Genomic DNA, 8,699 nt, shown 5'->3' on the forward strand with positions numbered 1-8,699 from the left:
AAGCTGGTTGATAGACCTCCATAACAGACATGCCATGTTTCAACACATTAACACAATTAGAAAGTGTACAATCAATGCAACTTACAATAAATACTGTAGAAGCAACAAAAGTAATTTTAACTTGACAAAAGAACCTTAACACATACACTAATGCTTGTTAGAAATACAAATCCTGTACCAACTTTATCTCTTGCTAATATAACATCATAGAGAACTGCAGCAAACTTCCAAATATGTCTCTGAAAATGTCCAGATCCAGCCTTCCAACTGAAGACTATTATTTCCAATATTGGATTGATTTCTAGACTCATGATTGAGTTTGAATAACTGATCACACTTAAGGAAAATACAAGAGTCATTATAACTTCTCTTTTTAATTCTCAGTCTAAAAACTTGAGGCAAGGCAGCTTGTACCATCTGGGATATAAGAAAGCAAAGGTGGGTCAGGAACATATATATAATACAGCTTCGAAGGTCACCATTGTCAGGGCACACATCAAGCTCACAGGTCAGCATCCTTCTTTGTCCCGGTATCAGCATGTCTCACTAATCACTCTGGCAGTCACCATGCTTTGTCAGCATCCTGCAGGAAAAAAACAAACATGCCCTCTTCCCCATATTAAATACCTGATGGGGATCATGCCATATGGCAGTAAGTGGATCCTTCATTTTCACCTAGGCATAAGTATGCCTAGCTGTAGGGTGCCATAAACACTCAGCAGAAAAAGAGCATGATTTAAATAAATTTGTGGTATACAGAAACATACCTTCCCCTTTTTTATTTTATGAAGATATTATTTTAAAGTTCCATGGGCCCCTTCCACAATACATTTTCCTTGAGGATTATAAGAAATCCCAGTAATATGGGTAATATTAAATTGTTGACAAAAAGTCTCAAGTGCTTAACTACAATAGCCAGTTCCATTATCTATATTATTATTGTTGTTATCATCATCATCATCATCATCATCATCATCATTATTACTGGATATTTTATGTACTTACCGTTCAGATGCTATCCCTTTTCTCCATTCCCCACCCACCAAAACCCCTTATCCCATCTTCTATGAGGGTATGCCCCCACCCATCCACCCATTCCCGCCTCCCTGCCCTCCAGTTCCCCTACATTGGGGCATCCAAACTTCCTAAGACCAAGACCCTCCTCTCCCACTGATGCCCCACAGGGCCATCCTGAACTATATCTACAACTGGAGCCATGGGTCCTTCCATGTGTGTTTTCAGGTTGGCAGTTTAGAACCTGAGAGCTCTGGTTGGTTGGTATAGTTTCTTTCCCCATGGGGCCTCCAGCCCCTTCAGCTCCTTCAGTCTTCTCTCTAACTCCTCCATTGGGGACCCCATAATCAGTTCAATGGTTAGCTGTGAGCATCCACCTCTGTATATGTCAGCCTCTGGCAGAGCGTCTCAGGAGACAGCTATGCATTTGGTGACTGCACATGGAATGCATCTCCAGGTGGGGCAGTCTCCAGGCAGTCCCTCCTCCAGTCACTGCTCCACATTTTGTCTCCCCACTTGCTCCCATGAGTATTTTGTTATTCTTTCTAAAAAGGACAAAGCACCCACACTTTCTTTGGTCTTCCTTCTTCTTAAGCTTCATGTGGTCTCTGAGTTGTATCTTAGATATTGGGAGCTTTTGGGCTAATATCCACTTATCAGTGAGTGCATACCATGTGTGTTCTTCTGTGATTAGGTTTCCTCACTCAGGATGATATTTTCCAGTTTCATCCATTTGCCTAAGAATTTCACAAATTCATTGTTTTTAATAGATGAGAAGTACTCCATTGTGTAAATGTAACACTTTTTCTGTATCCATTCTTCTGTTCAAGGACATCTGGGTTCTTTCCAGCTTATGGCTATTATAAATAAGGCTGCTATGAACATAGTGGAGTATGTGTCCTTGTTGTATGTTGGAGCATCTTTTGGGTATATAGCTAGGTCTTCAGGTAATAGTATGTTCAATTTTCTGAGGAACCTTTAGACTGCTTTCCAGAGTGGTTGTACCAGCTTACAATCTCACCAACAAAGAAGGAGTGCTCCTCTTTTTCCATATCCTTGACAGCATCTATCACCTGAGTTTTTGATCTTAGCCATTCTGACTGGTGTGAGGTGGAATCTCAGGGTTGTTTTGATTTGAATTTCCCTGATGACTAAGGACGTTGAACATTTTTTTTTTTTTTAGGTGCTTTTCCACCATTCGAGTTTCTTCAGTTGATAATTCTTTGTTTAGCTCTGTACCCCATTTTTAATAGGGTTAATTGATTGTCTAGAGTCTAATTTCTTGAGTTCCTTGTATACACTGGCTATTAGCCCTCTGTTGGATGTAGGATTGGTAAAGATCTTTCCCCAATCTGTTGGTTGCCATTTTGTCCTATTTCAAAATACTGGGTCCTGTTTACATATCCAGTCTGGTACTGTATGTCTTTTTTTGGTGAATTGAGTCCTTTGATGTTAAGAGACATTAAGAAAAAGTGATTGTTGTTTCCTATTATTTCTGTTGTTAGAGGTGGAATTATGTTTATGTGGCTCTCTTCTTTTGCATTTGGTGGAAGAAAATTACTTTCTTGCTTTTTCTAGGGTATAATTTCTCTCCTTGTGTTGGAGTTTTCCCTCATTATCCGTTGTAGGCCTGGGTTTGTGGAAAGATATTGTGTAAATTTGAGTTTAACATAAAATATCTTGTTTTTTCCATCTATGGTAATTGAGAGTTTTGTTGGGTATAGTAGCCTGGGCTGTCATTTGTGCTCTTATGACATCTGTACAGGATCTTCTGACTTTTATACTCTCTGTTGAGAAGTCTGGTGTAATTCTTATAGGTCTGCCTTTATAAGTTACTTGAGCTTTTTCCCTTACCACTTTTAATATTCTTTCCTTGTTTTGTGCATTTGGTGTTTCGATTGTTTTGTGACTAGAGAAATTTCTTTTCTGGTCTAGTCTATTTGGAGTTCTTAGGCTTCTTGTATGATCATCAGCATCTCTTTCTTTAGGTTAGGGAAGTTTTCTTCTAAAATTTTTTGAAGATATTTACTGGCCCTTTAAATTGGGAATCTTCACTCTCTTCTATACCTACTATCCTTAGGTTTGGTCTTCTCATTGTGTCTTGGATTTCCTGAATGATTTGGGTTAGGAGCTTTTTGCATTTTTCATTTTCTTTGACAGTTGTGTCAATATTTTCAATGGTATCGTCTGCACCTGATATTCTCTCTTCTATCTCTTGTATTTTGTTGGTAATGCTTGCATCTATGACCCCTGATTTCTTTCCTAGGTTTTCAATCACCAGGGTAGTCTCCCTTTGAGATTTCTTTATTGTTTCTACTTCCATTTTTATGTACTGGGTGGTTTTGTTTAATTCCTTCACCTGTTTGGTTGTGTTTTCTCATAATTCTTTAGGAGATTTTTGTGTTTCCTCTTTAAGGGCTTCTACCTGTTTATCTGTGTTCTCCTGTATTTCTTTCAGGGCATTATTTATGTTCTTCTTAAAGTCCTCTATCATCATCATGAGAAGTGATTTTAAATCTGAATCCTGCTTTTCTAGTGTGATAGGCTATTCAGGATTTGCTATGGTGGGAGAACTAGGTTCTAATGATGCCAAGTAACCTAGATTGCTGTTCCTTATATTCTTGTGCTTGCCTTTCACCATCTGGTTATCTCTAGTGCTACCTGCATTCACTGTTTCTGACTGGAGCCTGTTTCTCCTCTTATCTTGGTTGTGTCAGAACTCCTCAGAGACCATCTGTCTCAATGTTCCTGTGATCCTGAGCCCCTGGAAGTCAGGCTGCCTCTTGGATCCCAAAATCCTGGTGTGACCAATCTCTTGAGATCCCGTGATGCTATGATTCTATGTTCCTGGGTGTGTTAGAGCTCCTGGGAGTCCAGCCTCCTCTGGGTTTTGGGGGATTGGGTGCAGAGCTGATGCTCAAGGTCTGCTCACAGCAATGGTGCAGACTGGAAGGAAACTGTGCCACTGTCCTGGAGTCCCAAGATGTTTATTAATGAAAAAGAAATGTAGTGTTTTATTTATTTGCAGGATTTTTATGAAGTTTACAAATTTAAAAATAAATTTAAAACTTTAACATTGGACATGTTTACATAGCTCTAGAGATCAAAAACAGGCCCTTATGCTTGCATAGCAAGTACTTTTACCTGCTGAGCTTTCCAGCCAGCCCAATATTGGCTTTTAAGTGTAAACTTTAAAATTACATATAGAAATAGCAATCAACATTTTTGGGTTAACCTTGTATCTGGTAACCCTGTTGTCATTGCTGGCTAGTTTCAGAAGTTTTTTTTTTTTTTTTTTAAATCCTTTGCTTAGACAATCACATCATTGTTAAGAGATTGTGTAGCTATTTCCTTTGGAGTCAAACACTTCCTCCAGGCAGGAGTCTCTCTAAGATTTGAGAAACAACTAAATTCACAAGTCTCAGAAAGTTCCTGAAATTTATGAGATTCACAAGCGTACCTAAGGTTACATAAACTGTCACAATACCTGGGGAGACAAGACTGTCAGTAGCAGAGCAGTCAAGCTGTCTAAAATTGTATGGGGATCTCCAGTGATGCAGCTCTCATGCCATGTACCTTGCTGGGGCCAGCATTTTGGTGTTGCCTTCAATCATCCACACTCCTATCATAAGCTCTCAGCCACCCTGTAAGCTACCTAATGCTTCCTGGGTCACTAAGTTAGAATTTTACTCCCTGATTCACAAAGTTAAAATTGGGTGAATGCTTTCTTGGGTCTGTCATGGACCCGCCATTAGAGTAAATGGACAACATTTGTTCATGTCTCCCCAGAAAAAGTCAAACAATGTAAGCTTTTATGTTTTTTCACATAATACATATTTTTATTTACTCTTGTATAACTTTAATTCACTTACCATATATTTTATAGAATTAGACTGTGGATATAAAAGAAAAAGCGTATTCCCCCAGTTTAAAAAAAAAATCTGTTTACAAGGTTAAATATATAGTCGAATCTTTCATTAAAACCATGTTTTCTTTTTTCTGAAAAAGAATAATCCTTGGATGACAATCAGTTTGTGTTCTGTTTCAGTATCTCTTCTCGTGTGGCTTGTAGTTGGGCAAAAGTTTAGTTTCAGTTACAAATAATAAAACTAGCCAGGTGTCTCTTTAAGAAAACTTGCCAATTTCACATGGCTATTTTATTTTAGAGACATTTTCTTGCCTTATAGAGTACAACTCAACTTGCTAACCAATTTTCTCAGTTGCCATTTGTCAGTTGGATGAGGGCAACTAAAAGGACATGACAGACCAAGTCATGATTGAAGTGGTCATGAAAACTCAGCACAACACTGGGGCCACCAGGGAAATTTCCCAGCCCTCTATGTAGAAAGTTCAAGTACAGCCAACAGAGTCTGTGGGTTTAACCCTACATTGGATCCTGAAAAATGGCATCCAGAGCTGTTATACAGTAATGGTAGGACCCCAAAGGGCTGTTATGCCCTGGCTGAGACTTTCCGTGTGCTACTGTCTGCAAAGTAACATTCTTCAGTTTTTCTAAGAACAAAACATCCTGTTGCAGGATGATGCCCCAAGAAGGGAATTTACACTTGACATCCCATTGCCCCCCAGTTCCTGTTTTTCCCTGAGTTTGTGTTTTTCCTTCCCTGGCTTGGTGTATATATTGAACCTACCCAGTAAAGGCATTGGCATTCTCTCACAGTGAATGACCTGAGTCTGAGTTGTTCTTAAACCTACGCCCGAGCTTGGTACCATGGGCATTGCCAGCGCTGTCAAGTAGCTATAGGAAGAAACTTGAAACCAAAGATTTCCTGAAAGATTGCAGATAATGGCCTATTTCTCATGTTAGAGTCAGCTTCAAGAGATGTACAGGAGGAATTTAGAAAGTAGAAGAGAGGCAATAGTTATTGCTTTCTGCAGGCTACTGGAATGAGAGACCTCAATTCTCTGGGTACCCTCTTCCTGAATGTTGACTATGTAAACCAGGAAAAGCAACCCTTAGACCTGTCACCAATGCTTCACTGTGAACGCACCAGTGACAGCCAACAAAATGGAGCAGCTTTCTGTAGACTTTTATACAAGTTCTTCAGAGCCCTGGTGTAGCACTGGTTAATGTTTTCCCTTAAGTTCTTATTTGTCTAGTTTTTGACACACACCATTCCTTCTCCTCTTCCCCATCCCCTCTTCCCCTCTTTCCCTCTTTCCCTTCCCCCTGTTTCCTTTTGTTAATGTCTTTGATGATCTTTTTTCTCTTTTCATACTAACGTTAGCTGGTGCCTGTTTATTCCTCTATCAGCCTAGCCTAAAGTCAGGGATAAGGCTCAGATCTCAAAACACGACATCTTGGCATGATACACCGTTTAAGCTGATGGATTCTGAGAACACCATACAAACAGCAGGACCTTTCTCTGCCTGAAATGGACCATAAAACCTATGAGAGTCAGACTTCAAGATGAGAGCTGCCCTCTCTCTGTCTTGAACACTCTTAGTTAAGACTACAGAGACTCCACTATTCCATAAACACAATAAACAACATGATTCAGTTGTCACTGTTTCTCTCGGGGCTTTCTGAATCTCATCAAGGTTTCCCATATCAAATAAGGATTATTAAATACATTTGAACAATTTTCTCTTGTTGATGTTTGTTAGTTTTATTTCATTTTCAGGTCTGAGAGCAAGCCCTGACTACTGAAAAAATACGAAAACAAAACAAAACAAGCCAACAAACAAAAGCCTTTCTCTTCTCCATGCAGATCGGCACATTGCAAATCCTGACACACCTCCAGAGAGTTTTGTATACCATTCCTTTCTCATCAAATCAGTAAATCAGCTTGTTTGTCCTACTTATTTGACTTTTGCGTGTGGGTCTTTGTTGTTGTTGTTGTCATAGTTGTTCTCTGAATCTTCATAGAGTTTGTCTATTTTCCCTCAAAAGTCCTCATTTTACCCTAACAGCTCACGACTGTGCGCTTGTGACTAGTTTATGCTGCTTCCTCTGTTTTACCTTTAGACAGAGACAGACACAGGGAGAGACAGAGAGACAGAGACAGAGGGACAAAGACTGACTGATTGATTTTAGGGGTTCTGTGCAAAAATCACTTAGGAAAATATAAAAGGAAGTTAATCTTTCCTGCCAAACTGTATATAGTCTTTAAAACCTTAGTTGATTTTACTAAATGAGAAGCTTCAAAGAAGTTGTTTTTCAATCCTGATTTTCTTTCTTGGTAGCTCAACTGTAAAGAAAAAGTTCCATGGGTTGAGGCTTTTCCCCCTGAAGCTGCCTTCTCATCCACCGGATACAGGTTTCCTTCCCTTTCCTCTTCTGGGCTGGTGATTTTAATGAACACCCCACATGCCTGAAGCCCAATATTAAAAGTAACAGTAAATGGCTTAAGGATCAATTTTTTTTTTCCTAGAGCTCAGTGTCCTTTCAACTTTATAAATCTCAGAGTTCTTCTAAGAATTCTGCTATAACACTTTTTCTCACAGGTCCCAGGGAATTAATTACGGAAATTTTGCTTGAAGCTGTCATCTTTCCTCATCAAGTACCCTGCTCTTTCTGGAAGTCTTACAACTTGAAATGCTGTTCTCTCACCTAGGACACAGCAGGAAGAGTGTCCACTGCATCAAGTGCTGCCATGGCATTGTGAAACTAAGGTCTAGCTCAGTGGTCCTCATTCTTCCTAACGCTGCGACCCTTTAATACAGCTCCTCATGTTGTGGTGACCTCAACCATAAAATCATATGGTTGCTACTTCATAACTGTAGTTCTGCTATTGTTATGAATTGTAATGTAAACATCTGATATGCAGGATATCTGATCTGCAACCATCAAAGGAGCCAAGACCCTTGAGTTGAAAAATGCTGGTATAGATGAATGAGCAACGTTTCAGAGTCAAGTTGTAACATTCAGGTTGAGTGGCACATCACCTATTAACTGCGATTATTTATAACTATTGTCTTGGCTGTTTTGTGTCATAGACAAAACAGTACCATCTACCACCATGGAGTTGTTGGAAGAACTAAATTTTATAATGGTAGTTTTCAAGACACATCACCCTGATATGTACAACACTGGCACATTGTTTTAGACTGAAAGAATTAGAAAAAAAAAATCATCAGAAGGGCAAGAACTCTCTTACCTTCCCACATCTTTCTGAAGTGGAAACTTGAGGGTTCTTTGGAAAGTTGGTTGTATTGGTGTTTTGCTGGGGCAAACACATGAAGGAATGTTTAGCTGAAGTGGACACAGGTATGAAAGGCTAAGACAGAATCGTAAAGGAACCTTTGGCTGAAGCAGACACAGGAGAGAGGATGTTCTGCTAAAGCAATCGCGTATAAGGACACATGATGAAGGATTCTTTGCTAAGAACAGACATGTATTGGTCTGCCTTACACTGTAGTTAAGCTGCATTTGTCAGGACTCCATAGAGAGAAATGTACAAAAAAAAAAAAAAAAAAAAAAAAAACAAAACAAAACAAAAAAAAAACCTTCTGGTGGTGTGCTGCAGTTTCTGGCTTCTTCTGAGGACTCAGTCTGATTGTCAGGGTGATTTCAGCTGAAATAGTTACATCTGCTGAGGCAAGATACATGCTGAGGCATAGCACATGGAGGACACGTGATGCTTGGAAGGTATAAATACAGAGACAGAGCGTTGGTTACTGGTACAGCTAGCTGTGCAATGCTTATGGGTCTCACATCTTTGCTG

Source organism: Arvicanthis niloticus, chromosome 17 (assembly GCF_011762505.2).
Source record: "Arvicanthis niloticus isolate mArvNil1 chromosome 17, mArvNil1.pat.X, whole genome shotgun sequence".
NCBI classification, from domain to species: Eukaryota; Metazoa; Chordata; class Mammalia; order Rodentia; family Muridae; genus Arvicanthis; species Arvicanthis niloticus.